Raw genomic sequence first — 25,509 nt, 5'->3', positions numbered from 1 at the left:
AAACGCGATGTTCAAACAGAACCCGCGCGGGCGCAGCGAAGAGATGTGGGATCGCACATGTCACTGCATTACAAAGAATGTGGGTGTACGCCGAGGTTTAAGAACACCACAGTAATCGCAAGACACAAAAACCAGCTTACTAGAGAAATATTTGAAGGCATTTTATGGACCTTTTTTTCCTCTTAGTCCTTAACCCAGGGGCCTGCTGTCTTGTGCTTCCTAGGCCACTCGCTGGATCATAGTACGTTGTTCCTTCTCTATTCGCTGGTCAGAACCTGTTCCCACGGCACTATACTTGCACGTTGTGCTGTGGTGTTGCTGGTGGCTACATGTATTCTAAAGTCCTTTTCAAGACATAGTCGGGGATTTCAGCGGCTGTAATAGGCATTTTATGGACCTTTCCTTCCTCTTCGTCTTAACCCGGGGCGCGCTGCTCCCTTGCGCAGCCTCCTCAAGTCGCTGGATCAGAGTACGTTGTCCGTTCTCTATACGCTGGAAAGAATCTGTTCCCACCGCACTACACTTGGACGTTGTGCTGTGGTGTTACTGGTGACTACATGCATTCTAAAGTTATTCTCAGGACATAGACGAGCATTTCAGTGGCTGTAAAAGGCATTTTATGCACTTTTTCTTCCTCTTAGTCCTTAACCCGGGGCGCTGCTGCCTTGTGCTTCCTAGACCACTCGCTGGATCATAGTACGTTGTTCCTTCTCTATTTGCTGGTCAGAACCTGTTCTGCTGGTCAGAACACACCGCACTACACGTGGATGTTGTGCTGTGGTGTTACTGGTGACATGCATTCTAAAGTCATTTTCAGCACATATTCCATGATTTCGGCGGCTTTAAAGAGCATTTCATGGAACTTTTCTTTCTCTTAGTCCTTAACACGGGGCGCTGGTGCCTTGCGCAGCCTGCTTGACTCGCTGGATCAGAGTACGTTGTTCCTTCTCTATTCGCTGGTAAGAATATGTCCCCACGCCACCACACTTGGACGTTGTGCTGTGGTGTTACTGGTGACTACATGCATTCTAAAATAATTTTCAGGACATAGACGAGCATTTCAGTGGCTGTAAAAGGCATTTTATGCACTTTTTCTTCCTCTTAGTCCTTAACCCGGGGCGCTGCTGCCTTGTGCTTCCTAGACCACTCGCTGGATCATAGTACGTTGTTCCTACTCTATTCCCTGGTAAGAATCTGTTCCCACCGTACTACACTTGGACGTTGTGGTGTGGTGTTACTAGTGATTACATGCATTCTAAAGACATTTTCAGGACATAGTCGAGGATTTCAGCGGCTGTAAAAGGCATTTTCTGGAAATTTTCTTTTTCTTAGTCCTTAACCCGGGGCGCTGCTGCCTTTCGCAGCCTACTTGACTCGGTGGATCAGAGTATATTGTTCCTTCTCTATTCGCTGGTTAGAATCTGTTCCCACCGTACTGCACTTGGACGTTGTGCTGTGGTGTTACAGGTGACATGCATTCTAAAGTCATTTTCAGAACATAGTAGAGGATTTCAGCGGCAGAAAAGGCATTTTATGGACCTTTTCTTCCTCTTACTCCTTAACCCGGGGCGCTGCTGCCTTGTGCTTCCTAGGCCACTCGCTCGATCAGTGTACGTTGTTCCTTCTCTATTCGCTTGGCAGAACCTGTTCCCACCGCACTACACGTGGACGTTGTGCTGAGGTGTTACTGGTGACATGCATTCCAAAGTCATTTTCAGAACATATTCCATGATTTCGGCGGCTTTAAAAAGCATTTCATGGACCTTTTCTTCCTCTTAGTCCTTAACCCGGGGCGCTGGTGCCTTGCGCAGCCTGCTTGACTCGCTGGATCAGAGTACGTTGTTCCTTCTCTTTTTCGCTGGTAAGAATCTGTTCCCACGCCACCACAAGTGGACGTTGTGCTGTGGTGTTACTGGTGACTACATGCATTCTAAAATAATTTTCAGGACATAGTGGAGGATTTCAGCTGCTGTAAAAGGCATTTTATAGACCTTTTCTTCCTCTTAGTCCTTAACCCGGGGCGTTGCTGCCTTGTGCTTCCTAGCTCACTCGCTGGATCAGAGTCCGTTGTTCCTACTCTATTCCCTGGTAAGAATCTGTTCCCACCTTACTACACTTGGACGTTGTGCTGTGGTGTTACTGGTGATTACATGCATTCTAAAGTCATTTTCAGGACATAGCCGAGGTTTCAGCGGCTGTAAAAGGCATTTTCTGGAAATTTTCTTTTTCTTAGTCCTTAACCCGGGGCGCTGCTCCCTTGCGCAGCCTACTTGACTCGGTGGATCAGAGTATGTTGTTCTTTCTCTATTCGCTGGTTAGAATCTGTTCCCACTGTACTGCACTTGGACGTTGTGCTGTGGTGTTACAGGTGACATGCATTCTAAAGTCATTTTCAGGACATAGTAGAGGATTTCAGCGGCTGTAAAAGGCATTTTATGGACCTTTTCTTCCTCTTCGTCCTTAACCCGGGGCGCTGCTGCCTTGTGCTTCCTAGGCCACTCGCTGGATCAGTGTACGTTGTTCTTTCTCTATTCGCTTGGCAGAACCTGTTCCCACCGCACTACACGTGGACGTTGTGCTGTGGTGTTACTGGTGACATGCATTCTAAAGTCATTTTCAGCACATATTTCATGATTTCGGCAGCTTTAAAACGCATTTCATGGACCTTTTCTTCCTCTTAGTCCTTAACCCGGGGCGCTGGTGCCTTGCGCAGCCTGCTTGACTCGCTGGATCAAAGTACGTTGTTCCTTCTCTATTCGCTGGTAAGAATCTGTTCCCAAGCCACCACACTTGGACGTTGTGCTGTGGTGTTACTGGTGACTACATGCATTCTAAAATAATTTTCAGGAGATCGGGGAGGATTTCAGCTGCTGTAAAAGGCATTTTATAGCCCTTTTCTTCCTCTTAGTCCTTAACCCGGGGCGCTGCTGCCTTTGCTTCCTAGCTCACTCGCTGGATCAGAGTACGTTGTTCCTTCTCTATTCCCTGGTAAGAATCTGTTCTCACCGTACTACACTTGGACGTTGTGCTGTGGTGTTACTGGTGATTACATGCATTCTAAAGTCATTTTCAGGACATATTCGAGGATTTCAGCGGCTGTAAAAGGCATTTTCTGGAAATTTTCTTTTTCTTAGTCCTTAACCCGGGGCGCTGCTGAATTGCGCAGCCTACTTGACTCGGTGGATCAGAGTATGTTGTTTTTTCTCTATTCGCTGGTTAGAATCTGTTCCCAAAGTACTGCACTTGGACGTTGTGCTGTGGTGTTACAGGTGACATGCATTCTAAAGTCATTTTCAGGACATAGTAGAGGATTTCAGCGGCTGTAAAAGGCATTTTATGGACCTTTTCTTCCTCTTAGTCCTTAACCCGGGGCGCTGCTGCCTTGTGCTTCCTAGGCCACTCGCTGGATCAGTGTACGTTGTTCCTTCTCTATTCGCTTGGCAGAAACTGTTCCCACCGCACTACACGTGGACGTTGTGCTGTGGTGTTACTGGTGACATGCATTCTAAAGTCATTTTCAGCACATATTCCATGATTTCGGCGGCTTTAAAAAGCATTTCATGGACCTTTTCTTCCTCTTAGTCCTTAACCCGGGGCGCTGGTGCCTTGCGCAGCCTGCTTGACTCGCTGGATCAGAGTACGTTGTTCCTTCTCTATTCGCTGGTAAGAATCTGTTCCCACGCCACCACACTTGGACGTTGTGCTGTGGTGTTACTGGTGAGTACATGCATTCTAAAGTAATTTTCAGGAAATAGTAGAGGATTTCAGCTGCTGTAAAAGGCATTTTATAGACCTTTTCTTCCTCTTAGTCCTGAACGCGGGGCGCTGCTGCCTTGTACTTCCTAGCTCACTCGCTGGATCAGAGAACGTTGTTCCTTCTTTATTCCCTGGTAAGAATCTGTTTCCACCGTACTACACTTGGACGTTGTGCTGTGGTGTTACTGGTGATTACATGCATTCTAAAGTCATTTTCAGGACATAGTCGAGGATTTCAGCGGCTGTAAAAGGCATTTTCTGGAAATTTTCTTTTTCTTAGTCCTTAACCCGGGGCGCTGCTCCCTTGCGCAGCCTACTTGACTCGGTGGATCAGAGTATGTTGTTCTTTCTCTATTCGCTGGTTAGAATCTGTTCCCACTGTACTGCACTTGGACGTTGTGCTGTGGTGTTACAGGTGACATGCATTCTAAAGTCATTTTCAGGACATAGTAGAGGATTTCAGCGGCTGTAAAAGGCATTTTATGGACCTTTTCTTCCTCTTAGTCCTTAACCCGGGGCGCTGCTGCCTTGTCCTTCCTAGGCCACTCGCTGGATCAGTGTACGTTGTTCCTTCTCTATTCGCTTGGCAGAAACTGTTCCCACCGCACTACACGTGGACGTTGTGCTGTGGTGTTACTGGTGACATGCATTCTAAAGTCATTTTCAGCACATATTCCATGATTTCGGCGGCTTCAAAAAGCATTTCATGGACCTTTTCTTCCTCTTAGTCCTTAACCCGGGGCGCTGGTGCCTTGCGCAGCCTGCTTGACTCGCTGGATCAGAGTACGTTGTTCCTTCTCTATTCGCTGGTAAGAATCTGTTCCCACGCCACCACACTTGGACGTTGTGCTGTGGTGTTACTGGTGAGTACATGCATTCTAAAGTAATTTTCAGGAAATAGTAGAGGATTTCAGCTGCTGTAAAAGGCATTTTATAGACCTTTTCTTCCTCTTAGTCCTGAACGCGGGGCGCTGCTGCCTTGTGCTTCCTAGTTCACTCGCTGGATCAGAGTACGTTGTTCCTTCTCTATTCCCTGGTAAGAATCTGTTTCCACCGTACTACACTTGGACGTTGTGCTGTGGTGTTACTGGTGATTACATGCATTCTAAAGTCATTTTCAGGACATAGTCGCGGATATCAGCGTCTGTAAAAGGCATTTTCTGGATTTTTTCTTCATCTTAGTCCTTAAGCCGGGGCCGCTGCTGCCTTGTGCTGGATCAGAGTACGTTGTTCCTTCTCTATTAGCTCGTAAGAATCTGTTCCCACCGCACTACACTTGGACGTTGTGCTGTGGTGTTACTGCTGATTTCGTGCATTGCACGGTCATTTTCAGCCCATTGTCGAAAGTTTTATCGTCTGTAAAAAGAATTCTACGGACCTTTTGGAGAAAGGACCTGCTATGGGGCGCAAACATGTATGCATGCAAATAGCGAGGGCTAAAAATTAATCGGCGCTAAAACAGGGACGAGAGGAACACGTAACTCATAACACGGTGCCGTGTTGTGAGTTACGTGTTCCTCTCGTCCCTGTTTTAGCGCCGATTAATTTGTAGTAGTATGTACCAACTCGCCCACATCAAGCTTGTGTTACTTCAAATAGCGAGGGCTTTGTAGCAAGGGCTATTTTCTGCTCAAAGAGACCTTATAGTTTTCTGACCATTAGTGGCACGCAATTTCCTCTGCCCTTTTTATTACACTTTAAAAGTTTTTAACAAATATTAGCTTTGCCGAGTAACGCAACCAGGCAAAGAAAACTTGAACGGGTCTTTTGAAGCCACCCCCCGTGTTATGTTAGACGAGCTGCTTCCAAGTAGGCTTTCTCCCGCCAGTGACAGGAGTTGGCGCGGAAATCCGCTGCTCCTTCCCTTCAGAATGGGAATCGCTCGCATCAAAGGATGAAAGGGGAGAGCCCTCCGCACACGAACGGCATCGGGAGTCACGCCAGTTGTCAGTCGCCACCGCCATGGACAGCGAGGATGGACCAGCTGAACCACCCGGTGGGCTGGCCAGTGAAGGTAGCACCGAGCGCAGCATGTTGAGCTGCCGCCAGTTGCTGCCTCGCCTCCCGTCCCCCCGGGCCAGCGTCTCACACTCAAGCCCCACACTTAAAAGGAGGGAGAATCGAACACAGGACCATAACGAAAACAAGCGGTCGCGTAACCATCCACCAAAGATGGACTTTCCTGGCCAGACAAAAAAGACAGGACAGTTTGATAGGGCAAGTCCGTTTTGGCTACAGCAGATGACGCCATTCCCAAAATGTTAGCTTTTGGTGTTTTTAAATAACCAGGTAAGTCCAGTCCCCAATGTTGGGGTTACAGAAAATACACAGTAAAATGGGACCGTGCGAAATTTGAAATCGAAGAAAGCAGCGATTCGCTCCAAAAAGTTAGAAAATGCTTAAGTCTCGAGGCTGTTCAAAAGTGCACGCGACAGCCAAGTGGGAGCAGACGTAAATGTGCTGCTATCCACACTCATAGAAGACTGCTCAGAGAACCCCTCTGTCTGACGTAGACGCCACGACATCTATTGTACAGTCGTGGCCACCGAAAGCGGGAACACGGTAGTGCGTGGCCGCGCTCTTCGAAGCGCCACCACAGGCGCTGCGGAAACCTTACGGCACATGTGAAATTACTAAGATGAGGGCTAGAGGTAAAGGTAGCTGACACTCCTTGCGCATGTGCCGTAAGATTTCCGCAGCGCCAGTGGTGGCGCTCCGCAGAGCGCGGCCACGAACTGCCGTGTTCCCGCTTTCGGTGGCCACGACTGTGCACATTCTCTCTTTTGATGGCTTAGCAGCAGCAGGGTATGCATTTTCCAAAGACGAACAATTACGTCATGAATACAGTGCCACTAGATGGGCTTCACGAGATATGTAAATTTTCTACTTCTCCAAACAACCAACCAAACTTTTTATGCCATGCACCCAGTGAGACTACAGCAGAAGCTCCTTACGGTTTTAAAAAAGAGCAGGAGGAATAAACTTACAGTGGCCTGTTAGCTCTCAGCCAGCGACCTGCATACTAGTCAGGAACAAAAATGACAAGCACGCACATGGAAAAAAGTAAAAAGTTTGGTAAGACTTGTGGCATCTTTTGTCCCGTTCCACGCCGCCAGCCACAACTGTAAGCGATTTCAGATCAGCTGGATGCGGTGGAACTAATCTTCAATTGAGCTAGGGGAAAAGTGGGGTCATAAAAGGTCGTCTTGGGTGTTTTTGAAGCCAATGACAAGGATTTCGGCTTGCTTGACCCCTCAAGTTATCCGCAAATCCCTCATATCTGCTTTCGGACTATGCAGTCAAGACCACAACTAACCCCATGACTGGCACTGTAATTCATAATCAAATTTCTTGGACAGCGTTCACTCGTTACATTTCGTGAAGTTTGGATGCATCGAACGAAACGAACCAGAAGACAATTTCGGTATTGCCACTCCTTTAATATATTTGGCTGCGAATGCTGCCTATTTCACGAGTATTTTCTAACAAGAGCATTTTGTTTTTGTCTAGGATTTACTAGAAGTGCACATTTTTAGAACATCTTTCAACACTTCAGAACATATATTTTTTTTCTTTTCTTGCAGCTCGCCTGCTTTTCTCCCTTCAGAATGGTGCTGTGCCAATATCTCTGGTCCTTCCTTTTCGAGTGGCTCATATGTGCACATGGGATGTCTTTTGGCAAGGAACAACACAAGACTCACGAGGGAAGGGCAACAGCGTTGGTAAGTATGTAGGTGACAATGAAATCATAGGAATTATTTGAGGTTTTGATTCTTCATAAATCTGAGTGTCTGCACGTAGAGCATAATTGTTGGTTCGTGAGCTCCCACATGCTTAAAAGGAGCCATTAAGACAATGTACAACTTTGTTCAGTTTGAAAAAACCAGCTTTTTATAACTCACTCAGCTTTATTCCCGCCACAAATGGATTTTTTAGCTGAGAAAAAAGCAAGAAATACTGTAAAGCTTTCATATTTCACAATTCAGTTCCCTACAGTGGGCAGGAATGATGTGTATGGGCGAGCACGAAAAACAGTTATCGGTTTGCTTGTTAACTGCAGGTTAGCATTCAAGTGACAATCAAACAGGACTAGAAACTCCGCTACAATCACCCACTCACATACCTTGGTGGTGGATTGGGTCAGCGGCCATCTATAGCACAAATTCTGTGACACCAAAAGACTGACGGAAAGAAGCTGGGGTATCGCCACTGCTTCATGTGTTTTCTTTAATATCTGGATTGTTAGCTTGAAGTTTGCGATTAAATTGCTATCATTTTTACTACAATAAAGCAGTTGTTTTAATAAACCAAATGTGTGTTTGGTCTTCATGAACCCTTTCGACAGAAGGGGTACCCTTAGGGAATGAAATGTTATGCACTATTGGTTGGCAGTCACCTGGGAGCTTGCCACTGTTGCACATAGTGAACTTGACACCTGCTTAGGCATAGTTGGTGAGAAATAAGGTGACTACCGTATCTTAAAAATATAACCAACTGCAACGAAATTTTCGGCTCCTTAACTGCATTATTTTCCGGTAGCATTACCTTAAAAATTGCTACCTGCACAATTTGGAGGTCCAAATATGCGTCGCAAACCAAGATCAAAAACGCTCTTTCCAAACCGAAACTGGAAAAATGGGCGGCCATTACGGCCGGCCGGAAGTGACGTTACACTCAGGAATCGAGTGGGCACAGCTGGCGGATTCTCCCACGGCCGCCTGTGAGAAGACGGCGCACATTCTGTGCTTCGGGTTGTCCGTTTATTCAAACATTTAAACATGCGCGAAAAGAAGTTGGAAGTTCGTGCGATCATTATTGCTTCGCTGTGAGCGGCTGAGAGGCGCCTACAGTCGCCCGGTAATATGTAAACAAAGGCACCCCGAGGCGTCGTGGCAAAGCTGGGAGCTAGGGAATCGGCACACAAAAGGCAGTGTTTAGCGCTAGATGAACGCCGGCACAGCCAGTACCAAATCAAATCAAATCAAAGTTTATTTCAATCACAGTTACATCGAAGTGAATAAAGGTACATCGAAGGGGCAAGGAAAAAAGCTCCAAGCAGCAGCTTGACCGGGCCCTTGCCCCCGTCCAGCAATGAACGGCTTGTGCGCTAAGAGGTGAAGGACCCTCCTTCCAGCATGAACGGGGTCGCGAGCTTGACCCCGCCCGACGAAGCGACGCCGACACACAAGGAGCAGAAATCACCGGTTTATTCCGGGCAACAGAAAGACACGTGGGAAATACATCCGCATAGAATAGAATCGCCATGGGAGCATCGCGACATAAGAAAACCAGCTGTCTCCACTGTTAAAAAAATAAGACGGCGCTCCCCCAGCACTCACAAAATATTTCCACAAAATATTTCCGAGTCCACTGTCCTAAGCCGCACCGTCCACGCTCACCAGATGCGCTGCTTAGACCCGGATGGCCAAGGGTCGTGGCTGCAGTTCACGGCCTCGTTCCGCTCCCATCCCGGCGATCCGCCGCGGCCGGGCTCCGTCGTCCAACTCCTCCCACTGCTTTGTGAGCGGCGCTTTTAAGCCGTTCCGTTGGTTGAGCGCACGTTCCTGGTTTTACGCACACTGCACGTGTTTGTTGCGGCTCACTATTCGTCGCACACACACACGCACGGGAACGTGGCGCACTGACGTGACTATCGGCATTCGACGCGCGCTCACTGCACCGTAACCACCCTACGCGGGCGCACGTAGGGGCTGCGTCCCTACAGAGGGTATATGTATAAAACGCTCTATAAAACCGAACTATCCTGTGTTTGTGATAGAAAAGACAAAACCCTACCGTAAGAGGAAGGCGAGGAAACATGCCAGTATCGTGTAAGAATTCGGTTTCAGCGCATTATCAAACTACAAATCCAGAATTTTATCAGGGACATAACCCAGAATGCTGGGTTATGCCCCTGAATGAGACAAGCGGGTGACTGCCCTCGTGCAGCTCCATAGCACGGGGGGTAAACGCTGCAGGCTTGGTGGCAGTATACGTTGCCCTCCATAGGAGCGTGACCGGGTGTCCAGGTGAGCTGAATGGAACCATTTGGGCAATGGTTTTTAGCACACGCAGTGCAGGTCGGGACACCAAACCCGACTGGTAATTCCGGTAGGCTTGTTGGGAATCGGTGAGTACCTTACGAAACAATGGTTGAGAGAGAGCCAAGGCGATGGCGGCCTCTTCTGCTGCCGTCATGTCTTCGGTCTTGAGTCAGGCACAAGCAAGGAGGTTGGTTCTGGAGGTAGCCACGATGATGGTGTACTGCTGCCCTCGACGTTGGGAGGCGTCTGTGTCGATAACTGCATGATCCCCACCGAGGGTGGTGTTGAGCGCTTGATCCCGTGCTTGTCGGCGATACTCGTCGTGTGAGGCGTTCATATTTCTAAGCAAAGGGAGCACCTTTAGTTCTTGTCGCCAAAAGTCCAGGAGTACATCAAGCGGGGGGACATTCTGTGCTGCCCAGCCAACCTGGTGAAGGATGCGGCGACCCGCCGCAGTTCTGCTCATTCGGAGCTTCTGGATAGAAAGATGGCCCTCTATCAGCTCTTCCACCGTGTTGTAGAGCCCCGCGCTAAGCAGCCTCTCTGGGGACGCACTCATGGGACGACCAATGGCTTGCTCAACCGCCTTTCTAATCATTATATAAAGTAGTGGTTCTCAAATGGGGGTCCGCGGACCCCAGGGGGTCCGCGAAGCCTCCCTCAAAACTTTCCCCGCCACCATTCTTTTCTCGATTTTGCCGTATTTTTTGCAATCGAGAAAGGTGGCTTCGCCGCATTACACGTGCGTTTAGTTGCTTCGCCTTGTACATATTTTGACATCTGCTTCTGCGTAACGTGCCAGGTATGAGAAGGGAAAAAAAACAGACACAGGAAAGGCGGTATATGGGTGTTAGGAGGCTTTTAGATTCAACAGCAAATTGTTTAACATTATGACCCGCATAATCATTAACGGCAAGCAGAAAAGGCGGGCATGGGATAAGTGTGTGGGCGACGTACGGTCCAGTGCAAATTATTTGACGTTATGACACCGCTCAACATATTCTCCATCGTGGGGTCCACCACCACTGTCGCAAGGCCAAAAGGGGTCCTCGGGGCAGTCATAGCTGAGAATCACTGATATAAAGCATCTATGTCCTCCTTGCCGAGAAGACAGGGGATTGACGTGATTCTCGAGAGGACAAAAGCTTGAGCTAATCGAAAGGTATCGGATTCCTTGAGTCCTCGCTTCTTGGTGGCAACTCGCCTGATCATGTGTATGATTTTATTGATGCTGTGTTTGAGGCACTGCAAGGATACGTCGCTCTTGGTGTTGGCCTGAAGATGTAGGCTCAGGATCTTGATGCTGGGTCTTGTAGTGATGGCCTGGACATCAAGAAGTATTTGAATGCGTTCCTTATGGTGTCGTTTGGCGTGAGGGCGAACGAAAAACAGCTGAGGTTTTTTGCGTGAGTACTGGAAGCCAGAGGCTTCAGCACATTGGCGTACTAGAAGTGAGATGCCATGGGTTTGTGTGAGCTTCGTTTAATCGCTATCGCGTGGCATTCAGCGCGAATGCAGGGGTTAAAGGAGCCATGAAGACAAAATACAAGTTGGGTTTATTAGAAAGACTGCTTAGTCCCGATAACAATGATACCAATATCATCGCAATCTTCGAACAAATAACGGAGATATTAAAGAAAACGTGTGAACCAGTCGCGACCCCCAAGCCAATTTCCCGCAACTTTTCTATGACGTCACGGAACCTTGTTTGTGCGATTGGCGGCCGTCTAACTGACCTGTCGCGACGACACATGACTGGACGTCTGTAATGGTGCCTCTAGTTCCATTTGACCGCATCACTTAAATGCTAACGTGCAGTTAACGCACTGAAAATTATGTTTTATTGTTGGCCCGTATGACGTCACTGTTGCTCATAACACGTCACTGTGGCGCAAAATTTAAAAGTTCTTAAATACTTCTTGCTTTTTTTTCCGTTAAAAAACATATTTTGTGGCTGTAATGGAGCTGAGTGAGATGCTGAATCCGTTCTTTCAAATTACACGAAGTTGTATTTTCTCTTCATGGCTCCTTTAAACCCGTAGATGCGCTTGGTGAATGCACCACTTGTCTTGCCCTTCTTCTCGTGGGCTCGTAGCTAAATCGGTAAGACAACGGGTTCTGGCTTTCTTACTCTGTTAAGTTCCAGGTTCGATTCCTAGCGGTGCCAGTAAATTCTTTTATTCTGTTCCCGGGTGTTTTCTGTTGACACCAACGTTCGCGAAAGTACCCTTGGGGGGTAGAGGTAAAAAGCTTTGCTTTAAAAAAAGATTCACTATCTAAAAACTTGACACGTGTCTCCTGTCCACATTGCTGTGCGTTTTTTAGGAATCAATTTGGTGCAGCTTTCCCTTGTTTTTTCTCCCCTTCCCCGTCTTTCTTCCTTGTTTTTGGTGGTCGACCAGCATGTATAAAACTGGCGCCCCGATGCAATGAATCATTTGGTTGTTAGTCAGCGCTTGTGTTTGTCTAGTCTCCGCTTCGTCTCGTTCATTGCGCTGCCCTCTACTTTCAAAGCATGGAATACGTCGTGGAAGTACACCCAGATTTTCACCAAACCTGGCTGGCTCGGCATTCGTCGCAAAGTACCAACCGTCGTAGCCCTAGCCAAGGCCACAACACAAAAGGCTCAACGAAAAACCCCCCAAGCGCAGACAACAAAAAACAAACGCAAAACCACCCCCCCCCCCCCCCCCGGGGGACCCGCTCCCGAACACTGACACCAAAATCGTTCTCCGTCCGCAAGGGCGCCTAGATCTGAACAAAGTCAATGCAGCGATTCTAGCTGACCTCCTTCAAGCCCAAGCCCAAGCCGGCCTCCCCGAAAACCCATCGGATCAAGTACGAATACACCACCGATCCAATTTCAATTTGGAAACCACACCCTCCGAAGAGAGAGCCCACCGCTATTTCGAACTATCTGTCCTAAAATGGCAAGGCACTGACTACCCGTTGGCCAACCATATTCCACCACCTAGCACCACCGTCGTGGGTGCCCTCTTCCAAGTTCCCCCAAAGATGATGCTCACACCATCATGCAGAGCCTTAAAATGTACAACCACTCTCTTCGGTTAATAGACGCCAAACGCGGTGGTTGGTAGATGTCAAATCCAAAACAAGATGCGCGTGAACATATCCCTGCTTCTAAGTTGTCTTCAATAAAAAGGTATCACACTAAACTTTTTTACACCCTTTTGGCCAAAAAGGGCGTAAAATAATTGAAAAAAGGGTGTTGGGAGGCCCTTACGCCCTTTTTCTTGAATCTCAACACCCTTTTTTGTAGCTTTCCACCCTTTTTGCGTGAAAAAAAGGGTGTTGACCAACCTCAACGCCCCTTTTTTTTAAGGGTGTTGAAAGGGTGGGGAAAAGGTGTTCAGATCATCATTGATTGAGGTCATGCATGCAATATAATTTCAAAAAGACATCCCATTGTACCATCCACCCAACCTCGTCAAAAATGTTCAAAAGAAAAAAAAAGCTGCCAAATTCAATAAAAAGCAGCGGCAGCACCGACGTTGAAACAGGAAAAATATCAGCCCTTGCTTATTACGACATCGACAGAATAACACTCCCCCTCCCACTTTTTGTTTCCTACAGCCTTGCACGGAGCACAGCACAGCCTTGAACTGTGACATCTGTATCATCATTCCGTTGTTCCCTGTTCCTCTCCTGCCCCACCAGCACAATCATAGCCCTCTCTGACAACAGTCATTCTCGTCACTCAGTGGAGTTATAACGTACTAGCAATCACAATTTTATTCCATTCTTATTGTTAGCGACCGTAAATATTGTGTACAAATGCAATAAACAGACCACCTAGTTTCTCCTGCAGAAACAACTTTGGAGAACAAGGCAGATATCAAAAGAAAACAAAAGTTGGGGAGGGAGGGGCATGAAATCGGGCGCTAAATAAACAGGCGCCAAATAATAATACGATTACTTACACTAGAACACTGCCAAATTTCATTGAGCAGTGTTATCTTACTATGTGCTGCTTTTTTTAACGTTCAAATCGAGCGCCAAAAGCTTCAGTTCGCGTTTTGTGTTTGTAAACTTTAGATATCTAAGTTTCTTTATTATAATACACACGATAAATAATAAACTTAAAGATTATGTTATATTCAGTAAAAGATGCAATTATTTATTGTTGTCGTTTTAATTTGTTTACGCAACTCCCTGCCAACGGCCGATACCCTGAGTACGGCGCGCGGCGGCGTGGCCGGATTCCGGAACAGATACCCCGTGACCCGTCTTTCATAGATTGTTTACTGTGCGACCGTGCGGTTAAACAAGCGCAGTTATTATGATTAATTGGACACCTCGTCGTCCTCGGTGATGCCTGTCGGGTTCGACTTCGCGATGAAGTATTTGAGAACAACTTTGCCACCTGAAGACGGCTAATTAAGTTTGGCGCTTGCCCCTGAACGTCGCTCGCTCTTCTGCGTCGGCTCCTCTCGGTAAGCTGTCGTCACATTTGCCGCCTTTCTTGTCACTGGATGTCGTCTGTAGCTGTCATCGCCGCTTTAAGGATTCGTTAACAGGAGCACGCGTGTGTGAATTGTTTAACTGAACTGGCGAGGTTGAACCTAGAGGGCTCGTCTCTAGAAAGGCGATGTGCGAAAGATTGTGGTGCTTGCATTGAGCGCTAAACGCACTGGCGCTCAGTAACGCCGTGGCGCTCAGTAACTCAGTAACGTTTCCCATTCCGCAGCACTATATTGAACAGCTTCAGAGTTCACCATTGCGAACCACGTCTTACGCGTAGTTTATCAGAACACGGACGGCTACTCCTCTAAACTGTGCTGCGCAGCGTTTTCGGCTTCGTTGATCACCGCAGTCGTTTGTGCCGTGTCGGGAATGGCGAGGGAGAATCGTTTGCGAGCGAATGTGCGCGCCTCGCAAGCTTCGTTGCGTTTGCGGCGAGCCACCTCACCATGTGTACGGTGCGGCGGTACGCGGGCAGTGATTTTGGCTGAATGTTGTGTTGCCCGAGACGTAACATTCGTGCACCTAATCATTTCCATTCTTGCATGTGTGGTAATCATGTGTCATCCCGTTTTAGACCTCTGGACGGTCTGAGCGCATCACGTCCCTCCATTCAACCGGACAAGAGCCACAAGCATTGTCAACAGTGTTTGGCTGCCAGAACGTAAGTTTTCAAACACAGTTTTGGTAGCACAGTGGGCTATCATACTTGAATAAGGTTCGATCACTTGAATGTACAAGTTCTCTCCCCCGTAACAATTATTGGTGTTTCATGCATAACCTAACATGTAGGCGCTCAATGGCAACCTTTATTGTTAATTTCGGAAAACTCAAAAGTTTCACCCAAAATCATAATGTGGGCGTAGCAGTTAATCACCATGTATACGAACTTCCTGGTGTTAGTCATGTTAACGGTGAAGCCATATTTCTTAGGTGGTGACACAAAAATGTTATTACCTTTGTAGTTTAGTCTTCGATAAAGCCTTACCAGTTCTGTTTTCAGCTATTTTTTGGATGTTTATCATGTGAATTGACAGTCCTTGCAGTCCACTTTTTCAAATAGTTATGTAACTGCCTGTACCATTTAAACAGGCCTGATTGGGGTTCTGAAGGCTGCGATTTACGCACGCTAGTGCTGTACCGCCAATAAAGAAACATCCTTCCACAAAGAAAAAGATTTGAAAATGTAAAGTATCAGCAGCATTATTCTTAACTGGAACATGCTAATTGCTAGGCCTGGGGCTTTTCCTGAAAGCACTGTGGATGTTATGAGAGAGGAAAAACCACTCAAACACATCTGCCAAGGCCGTTGCTGCTCCAAGATGCGTGCAAGCATTGAGTCTTCTGAGCAATACATTACACCCTTTTTTTTAAACAACCGACGTGCATGCTGAACGTACTCCTGATTGGGCGTTTGCCAGGCGCGTAGCAAGGAATTTTTTTTCGGGGGGGGGAACCGTGGTCGACCAAAAGATGGGACGGGGAAATATGTAGGCAAGGCATCTTGCGCGTTGCTTTGCAAACGAAGCTTGAAATAACTGACTTTAACATGCGATTTGTGTATGCTCAACGCTAACTGTAAAGCCCACCTTAAAGGAGCCATGAAGAGAAAATGCAAGTTGGTTTTATTCGAAAGATTTCGTGTTTTATAGTGCCCCCAGCGCTTGTCTGGATACAAATAGTGCTTTATTCACTGAGAAACTAAACAATTTAGGTTAAAATTTTGATTTTCCCGCTCAATCGTGCGTTTTCGTGGTCCCAAATGACATCACAGGAACCGACCGCTCTGCAGCCTAGAGTACCTTCATTCACGCATCCGCCGTACAGGGCAGAGACACGTATACGCTGGCGGCGCCATTTTCGGTTGCTCGCTCGCCGCCGAAGCAAGTCATTGTGTCAAAACCGCGCTAAAATTATCGCCGCAACGCGGTTTACTGAAGAAGTTTGAATCATATTGTCTGTTTCGCGTTGCTAGGTCTCGTGGGAAACGAAAAGAATAACGCGTTGAGCCCGTTGGCCCAATTGCGGCGGCACGGGACCGTTCAAAGGTTGTCTCCACCCTGTACAGCGGTGTTGGTTTGTTCCCGCGTTTTTTTACGTTCTGTAACCTACATGGCGCCACCATACCGTGGCAAGCGTTTGGTTTGTTTTTGCCCGCATTTAAATCTGGCTTGTTTTTGTTCTGGGAGAAAATATTCGTTCCCTGAACCAGTGCTCGCTCGACAAATGGGGTCACGTAAGACACCGTTGTTGCTTGCGTCAATCGGCCAGTGTCGTCTGAGACAACCCCAAGCCCCGCAGTGCTGTGCAGCTAAACCAAGCATGCTGTGCGCAGTACGAACAGCAGAACGCATCAGTACTTCTATGTTCACATGTGCTTTCGTAACTTCCACTGTTTGTCCCATCATTCTTATTGCTTTGTAAAGAATGTGCCCTAAATTTAAGCGCAAATCGCTCATTCGTCTAGTTTGTAAGCTCTACCTAATTGGCGTCTGCTTCTGCCAGCCTCCGCCAATCGCAGAGCTTAGCTCATGTGACATCATAGGTTCTGTTGCGGGAAATGAGCTGGTGGGTCGCATGACCATTCCCGTTTTTCCTAATTATGTAGCTTATTTGAGCGAAGTTTACGTTAAAAGTGGTGTCAGTATGATTCTAACGAGACAATCTTTTGAATGAACCAAACTTGTGTTTTCTCTTCATGGCTCCTTTAAGGAGCTTAGATGGTGATGATAATTATGATCACCTAAATTCCCGTTCGCTGGTCTATGGGCAGACCACGGGCGAATCATTCGTCCGCAGAGCAGGTGGTTAGGCGGACCCACGCTCGTGAGCGTGATCATGAGTGCGCTCGTGAGTGGCGCGCGGTCCCCGAAGTTCGTCGGGAGGAAGTGGAGGCCAACACTGAATGTTTGCTATCAAGATTCTCGTGTTTTAGATTTTCCTTTAGAAAAGGGACTATTAAGTTTTCTTGTCAGCTATGAAGTACAGTCGAGCACGATTTGAAGGTTATCGCGCCAGCATCGAGCGGCCAAGCGTGCCACCAGCCCACGGTTTCGTTTCGGAACCATGAAAATCGAGATTTCGCACTCTTCGCTCCCTTGTTGGCTGTTCCATGATACAACAATGGCCCGCACGACTGACTTGCCACCCTTTGGGTTTCAAGCTGTACATTCGTTGTTATCAAGCACAGACTTGGACTTGGTTGCCCTTTATTACGCCGACGATAACGAAACTTGCATGGAATATTTGCTAAAGCTGGTGTTCTTTCTGCTTCGTTTGAAAGAGTAGCTTTCCCGCGACAACCATCGAATCGCAGTGGACTGTACATGTGGCGCATTCGTATATTATGGCGGTGAAGCTAGCAAACGTGCGTCTTCGTCCTTAAGTAATCGCCTTTTGTTATTTTTTGTGCTAGTAACGTGAGTAGTAAACTTGCGCTAAGCAGAACACCTTATTGCACTGCTGTTGAATGTTGAGCTTGTTGCACGTTTCTTAAATTTCATTATATTTCTATCTGTTACATCGAAACAGACATGGCTTCAGTAAAATTCCGGTTAAGCAAATACAGAATGCTGATTCTAACCAAGAGGGAGGTCAAGGAAACAGTGGAATAGTGCCAAAAAAACAAAGCTCCGCAATAAGGAGAATTGTGTAGTTTTGTTGATGTGGAGGAAATACAACATGGGCAGAGCAATGCTTTTTATGCACCAGAAATTATGGATCTGCAATAGTCAATGAAATGCGATGTCGGTAGAAAAATAAACATATCAAGGATTGATAGTTGACTGAACAAAATACAGCGACATGCTCTGTCATGTGATTATACTTTGCACCAGTGTAAAGACAAGGAATGACACGCTCCCGACCACATGTAAGCCTATATGAGGCTTTTCCTGCTGTTCTGCCATTCCCCGGCCGTGCTGTTCCGCCATTGAAACAGTAGGGCTGTTTTGATCGGCTCGCGGCAGGTTCCCGGTGCTTGTCGGTGTATCCGGCGCGAAATGCAGCCGGGCTGTATATATTGACAGGTACAGCATCTGGAGCGGGCACAGGGATCAGACGTTGACATAGCCCTTGTTTTCAGCTTTATGTGAGCAAGAATGTCCTTAAAACTGCAGGTGACTTCAGGCGGTTTTTCAGGCTGCCTAAACCGCACCCCAGCCTTGGCATAAAACATTATGAAGGGGGGGGGGGGGGGAGAACCTGGACCCCCCCCCCCCCCGCCCGGCTACGCCCTTGGCGTGTGCTTATTCTTTCTTGCATCCACCACATTCAAGTCGTCACGTTGAATTGGGAATGCTGGAATCCAGCATATGCTGGCAAGATACAAGAGCTTGAACACAACCCACTTGCCCGCAATGAGTTTTCAAAGATCTCCACCACCTGAAGGTACTGAAGTGAGATGTAAGCATTGCCTGAAAACCATTCCAGATAAGGGTACGAAATCATAGTTATGGGCCTTTCTCGCCCATTTACGTGTTTTGAACAAAAAAAGTGCCATTTAAAGGTAACACGTCGTTCCCTGCCGATTTCTGATGCCTCATTAAGTTTGTGGGCATAAATTTAGCAGCTTTCTCACATGTCTAACGTGTATGCGGGCTTGTTAGGAGTGAAGTAGGTAAAAATTGAAAGGTTTGATTGTAGTTGTGTATAGATTACCTACATTGTTTTCATTCCTAGAAAAGAAAAATTGAGGTAACCCTGCCAATTGTTCTGCATTGCTGCATTTTATTATGCTTGTATGATTCGTAGAACCTGCAGGAGTTCAGCTGCTTGTTAAAGGAAAAATGAACAACGGTACAAAAAAAAAGAGCATCTACTAAATAAAAATCTTCACAATCGCAGGATGCCAACGGTCCACCTACCAACTTGCGTCCTGCATTGTTTCTGCTGGCTGGAGCGGCGCATGGAGCATTTTTCAGCTTCTCGAAGTTTGTGATCAAGCGCTGCCCCAAGTGAAGGATGCCGCAGACGGATCTTCTGTTTTAATGCCACAATTTCATGTGCTGAGCACTTACTCGTAAGGCATTTTAAATATTCATCATCCCAGAGGGTATGTTACCTTCGTCTTGGGTGGAATGTGGCTGCAATCAGGTTATTTGTGACGGAAACAAGTGAACCACGTGGTGAGAGTCATTGAGGCCTTGTTGATTGCGCATGCTTCTGAAATAACGTTTTTATTCAGCTGAATACTTTCTAAATATTACAATTTGTGAACAAAATATGATAAAAGTCATGATTAGTTGTACTACAGTGCAGGAAAGAAATGCCAGCACATGTTTTAAGAGCCTCTTATATTTCAGGTCATTGGCTGGTGAGCAGTAAAACAGAACTCAAAATTGTTTAAAGTGAAATCAAATATTTGTTGTCACCAGTGCATGACCCGTAGTAAAAGCTATCTGGTCTCCCAATTTCAAATGAGACAGGAAATGCCAAAAAAATAAGAAAATAAACAAGACAGCTTGCTACAATAAACCAATTCAAAGAATTGCTCAATGTCTATGAAGTGGTGATTCAGGCGGGTTAGTCCGGTGTTGATGAAATACAAGCAGGCACTCGCCTGGTCAAAAACAAATACACAAATAAAGACGTTTTGGGGCCCCTACTGGTCCCTTGATCACAATGAAAGGGGGGTGAAAGGTCTCGATTATTTATAGGTTCGGTGGCGCAGAGTGCGCATGTGTATCTCGGGGAGATTACCCCGCGACCGGTTAATCGTGTTTTTAGTTGGTTGAATATGCACTGATTCTAAAAGTAGTCGTGTCGACAGGCGCTTCTCTGATGCGATTATGCTTGCGGAATCCCAATCGATGACGTGGTCAGTAGCCAGGTGATGATCCGCCAAGGCATTTCAGCTTACATTGCCCTTTTTGACATCATTCTGGTGCTATTGAATTCTTCTTTTAAAAATTTCCAGTGAACTATGTAGGATGCATCGCTATCCTTGCATGGAATTTTGTAGGCAACTCCGGGAAATCTTGATTTTTCTAAAGGGTCCTTCATGCGTACCAGCTTCTGCTTAAGCCTGTTCGTTGGCACGTGTGCAGTTTTAACGCCATATGTGCCAAACACCCTTGCAAGAGCTTCACTGATGCCTTGCGTGTAGGGGACGGCAGCGCGTTTTTGCCTGTCTTCTTCAGGAACCCTTTCGGAGGAGGCAACTGAAGCCCGCAATTGTTGCGTCCTCACAAGCTTTGAAGGGTAGCCGTTACTGCGAAGGTCCTTCCTTACCACGGCTAGCTCTTGCTTGCGCAGACCAGGCTCAGAGCAGATTCGTGATGCGCGTGAGAAGAGTGCAGCGGCGGCGGAGCGTTTTTGGCCTATAGGATGAGCAGAGTCGAACCCCAGGTATCTACCCGTGTGGGTCGGCTTTCGATACACACTGGTTATAAATCCTTCGGCCGACCGTCTCACAAGTACGTCGAGGAAGGCGATCTGTCCATTATTTTCCTGTTCCATGGTGAACTGGATGCTTGGAACACAAGAGTTAAGATGCTCAATTAAAGGCATTACGTCTCGGCGGTGGATCACACAAAAACAGTCGTCTACGTAGCAGACAAAGATCTTGGGGCTGTCTTGTACGAGCATAGCGCAGAATTTTCTAGAGCCTCTAAGGCAATATTCGCACAGACTGCTGAAATGGAAGCTCCCATCGCTGTTCCAAACCGCTGCTTGTAACATTATACGTTGAAAACAAAACGTGTTCTGCAGGCCAAATTCCAGGCAAAATTACGCGGTCCAGAGTTGCAAGGATCTACTCGAGAACGATGCATCTCTGCCTTCAGGGGGGACACCCCTCTTAAAACTATTTCTTTTAATTTTTAAGTAAACTCTGTGAAACTTGTCAGTCTTGCTGCTTTTCCGCCACTGATTTCAAATATGGCATTATTTTTTTAGTTGGTCAATTAGGTCCCGAGATAATTAGAGGTAATTAACCATTTTTGGAGGAACAATACACAAAACTGTGTTGGTCAGAAAACTGGAATCTTTACATTTTCCAACAGAACGAACCCTGGTGAGTGCAATAAGGCTATCAGTTTTTTTATGCGTCGCTTGGAACTAATTTTACAGCTCATTAAACTTCAGTGTTTAAAGTTGGCAGTCAAAATGGCTCCTTGCCAGTGTTGCCACCAAGGTTTAATGAGCTGTAAAATTAGTTCCAAGCGATGTATCAAAAAACTAATTGTCTTATTGCACTCACCGGTGTTCATGGTGTTGGAAAATGTAAAGATGAAATTTTTCTTACCAACACAGTTTTGTCTATTGTTCCTCCAAAAATGGTTAATTAACTCTAATTATCTCGGGACCTAATTAACCAACAAAAAAAAATAATGCCATATTTAGAATCAGTGGAGGAAAAGCAACAAGTCTGACAAGTTTCACAGAGTTTGCTCAAAAATTAAAAAAGTTTTTTTAAGAGCAGTGTCCCCCCTTAACGTTCGCCAATTGAGACGCAAGACTTGTATTGTCTCCTGGAATTTGGCCTGCAGAACACATATATTTTGTTTTCAACGGACCAGCGGTTGCGAACAGGGATGGGAGCTTCCGTTTCAGTAGTCTGTGCGAATATTGCCCTAGAGGCTCTAGAAAATTCTGCGCTATACTCGTAAAAGGCGGCCCCAAGATGTTTGTCTGCTACGCAGACGACTGTTTTTGTGTGATCCACCGTTGAGACGTAATGCCTTTATTTGAGCATCTAAACTCTTGTGTTCCAAGCATCCAGTTCACCATGGAACAGGAAAATAATGGACAGATCGCCTTCCTCGACGTACTTGTGAGATGGTCGGCCCAAGGATTTACAACCAGTGTGTATCGAAAGCCGACCCACACGAGTAGATACCTGGGGTTCGACTCTGCGCATCCTATAGGCCAAAAACGCTCCGTCGCCACTGCACTCTTCTCACGCGCATCACGAATCTGCTCTGAGCCTGGTCTTCGCAAGCAATGTTGCAAATGAAGAAGAGGTGGAAGCGGGCAGGGGCACGCGGCGCATTATCATCATGGGTAGTTGTTCGAGGACAGCCAATAAAGAAACACGTATCGCTCCGTCTAGGGCTCTGGGCCGTGACTCGCGGTAGCTTCCGCGACATCTTTGGTGCCGATCAACCCGGGAAATCGCCCTTCGGAGCATCTCCGCATGGCTTCGTCGATTGACCGCCTTCGAAAGACTCGTGGCGTTGTCAGGAGCGGCGTCACGCGAGCTCTCAACCAGCTGAACGACCTGCTGCAGCAGCCCTCTCCCGACGCGGCGACCCTTAGCTCCCACGTCGACCACATCGTGCAGCAAGACGCTGAGCTCACAGCGCTCAACGAGAAGATCGCCGAGGCAACGGATGATGACGCGCTGGAGCAAGAGCTCGAGGGAGCGGCAGAGTACAACCGCAACGTTTCGTACGCCGTCTCTCGGGCACGGTTTCTTCTCAGAAATGCCCAGCCGAACGCTCCCGTAGCCAGCGAAAGCGGGGCAGCAGCTGCTTCAGCCCATGATCTGACGGGTACGTCATCACGCATCGTGCCTGCGTCACGGCATCGGACAGTCGCCCTTCCGAAACTTCAGATCCCAGCGTTTTCGGGAATTCTGCACGAGTGGCAACCCTTTTGGGATCACTACAGCGTGACTATCCATGACAACGTCGAGCTGACAAAAATCGAGAAATTCAAGTACCTGCTGACGTACTTGATCGGCGATGCCAGGCGAGCCATCGAGGGCATCCGACTCTCGGAAGCAAACTACGACGTTGCGGTGAGCGCCCTCGTTCAACGCTTTGGCCGTGCAGAGTTGCTCATTAACGAGCATATCGATCAACTGCTGGCATTCACACCGATACGTAGCTCGACGAATATCGACAGGCTCCGCGAGTTGTACGACAGGGTACATTTCCGCGTCAGCGCCCTGGAAGCCCTGGGAGTTCCGCAAGAGCAGTATGCCGTGGTTCTCAACCGCGTGCTCCTGCGATGCCTGCCCGATGACATAACCTTGATGTACCGGCAGAGGGCTAAGGAATTGGGCCAAGGGTCGACTGCTGGATCCGTGACGGAAACTGCGATAAGTCAAGGACAAGGTTGCCAAGTGAAGCAACTACTGGAGTTCTTGAGGATCCAAATTGAGATTCGCGAGGAAGGGAAGCAAGGGCAGCCTCTATCAACCGCAGCTCGTCGGTCCGTCCAGAACGCCGACTTGAACCCCCCAGGACAATCGGAGACACCCGTTCCCTCAGCACTGGCATTGACCGCGGAGACCAAGTCCCCAGCCACACCGGCGTGTCCCTTATGCGACAGCCGCGGTCACAAGGTGGCGGACTGCCGGGTCAGCCAGTCGGCGGCCGAGAAGAGGGCACGATTGCGCAACGCTCGCTGCTGCTTCCGGTGCGGCAGACGCAACCATGTGGCTCGTCAATGCAGAGCGTCGCGCAACCTAACCTGCGGTACCTGCAACGGGCGTCACCTCACCGTGCTGTGTGACGTGCTCCGGCCGTCTGACCACACCACGCCCAGACGAACGCCGCAGGTACAGGCTGGACAAGGTGCACCCCCAACTGTGGTGACGGCTTCGAGCGGGCACTCCGGAGCGACGTCAGTTCTGCTGCCGACGGCTCGAGCCTGGGCAGAGGGTGCTCGACGACGTTTGGTGCGAGTGCTTCTGGATACCGGAAGCCAGCGGACGTTCATTCGTCAGGATCTTTCTAAGGCCCTTAAATGCACTGTTCTCGACACAGAAGAGCTAGCGTTGGTAACGTTCGGCAGGACAAGGGCTCACCAGATATTACGCTGCCGGCGAGTAGAGGTGACGCTGCGTGGACAAGCTCGTGGAGATCGGGTCACTTTGGAAGCCTTGGAGGTCCCTGAGATTTGCTCCGTGACCAGTCCGCAGCTGGACAGCGCGTCTGCAATCATCCTGGATGAAAGGCGGTACGACATCGCCGACGCCTTCCACCCTAACACATGGAAGGCAAATGAAATCGGCATACTGGTTGGATCGGACGCCTACTGGAAGGTGGCCACAGGCAAAATAGACCGAATCAATGCAGATCTCACAGCTGCAGAAACGGCTCTAGGTTGGACAATTCAAGGAGCACTCAGATCTACGGCTTGTAGATTTACTAGCGCCATGGTCCTGTCGGGTGGCACACGACGGCGTTTAAAATTTGACGCACGTGCTGTGTGGTGACGGCGGAACTGCTGTTCCAGTTCATCGCATGAACCCGAGTCGCCTAATGCCTACCCGAGCACTTGTAAAGGATTCAGCACCAAATGCAAGGTAATTGAAGACGTGATGATGGAGAAAGGGGCGGAAGGAACGGATAGCTCTAGCGAGCAGACACCGAAGGAAGAACCTGCCCAGAAGATACCCACTTATCAATCCACACGAGGACTCAAGAAAAATCGATCCCCCGAAATGGCCCCGAAAGAATACGCACCTAAGGATTCGACGTCGAACCCGAGCGCGTTATCGAAAGAGGGCACCGTAAAGGCATGCTCGAGACGGGTCAGTTCTGGAAGTCCAGCAAAGGGGGAGACGAAGACAAACCGAACGCCCCATGCGGGTTCAGCCAAGCGTAAACATACGCATGTGGAGAAACGCCAGAAACGTAGCTTGGGCAGCAGCAGCGAAGGAACCAACAGGCAGAGCGTAGAGCGCACCAGCCGTTTCTCAAAGCAAACCGAGCCCAAACAGTGTGCACAGCCATTTGTGTCTGCGGAGCCGCAACGTCAGGTTTCGGGTGGCTGCAGGAACCCTCATACGCGGGCCTGTAACCGGAAGGTTTTCACGCTGTCGACTCCATCCCCAAGCGAAGGAAGTCACACGTCGAATACCGACAATGGAGTTGGACTCCATCGCAATCGTGATCCTGGGCGACAAGGCTCTTCAATTGCAATGGGGACTTCGCCAAGTGTTACCGCCACATGAGAAGTTTCATGCGCAATCTTCCTGTGTAATAACTGCACGTTTTTGAACTCGCCGACTGACCATCTTGGGCGCGCGGGAAGATGTTGCAAATGAAGAAGAGGTGAAAGCGGGCAGGGGCACGCGGCGCATTATCATCATGGGTAGTTGTTCGAGGACAGCCAATAAAGAAACACGTATCGCTCCGTCTAGGGCTCTGGGCCGTGACTCGCGGTAGCTTCCGCGACAAGCAAGAGCTAGCCGTGGTAAGGAAGGACCTTCGCAGCAATGGCTACCCTTCAAAGCTTGTGAGGACGCAACAATTGCGGGCTTCAGTTGCCT

At 48.1% G+C, this 25,509-nt stretch overlaps 2 long non-coding RNA genes across 2 annotated transcripts in view; one reads left to right on the top strand and one right to left on the bottom strand.

Annotated features, from left to right (window-relative positions):
* LOC144164107 (uncharacterized) overlaps nucleotides 1-25,509 on the bottom strand; it is a 189,152-nt gene that overhangs the window by 138,788 nt on the left and 24,855 nt on the right. The gene's annotated exons all lie outside the window — the stretch shown is intronic.
* Nucleotides 14,071-19,767, top strand: LOC144164103 (uncharacterized). The gene is made up of 3 exons (XR_013321052.1): nucleotides 14,071-14,254; nucleotides 14,860-14,946; nucleotides 19,128-19,767. It is a non-coding gene; the product is annotated as an uncharacterized LOC144164103 (long non-coding RNA).

The sequence above is a fragment of the Haemaphysalis longicornis genome, unplaced genomic scaffold (assembly GCF_048455015.1).
Source record: "Haemaphysalis longicornis isolate Haplotype H1 unplaced genomic scaffold, Haemaphysalis longicornis Haplotype H1 scaffold_1, whole genome shotgun sequence".
In the NCBI taxonomy this organism is placed as follows: domain Eukaryota; kingdom Metazoa; phylum Arthropoda; class Arachnida; order Ixodida; family Ixodidae; genus Haemaphysalis; species Haemaphysalis longicornis.
This window is presented reverse-complemented; position numbering and strand designations above follow the sequence as displayed.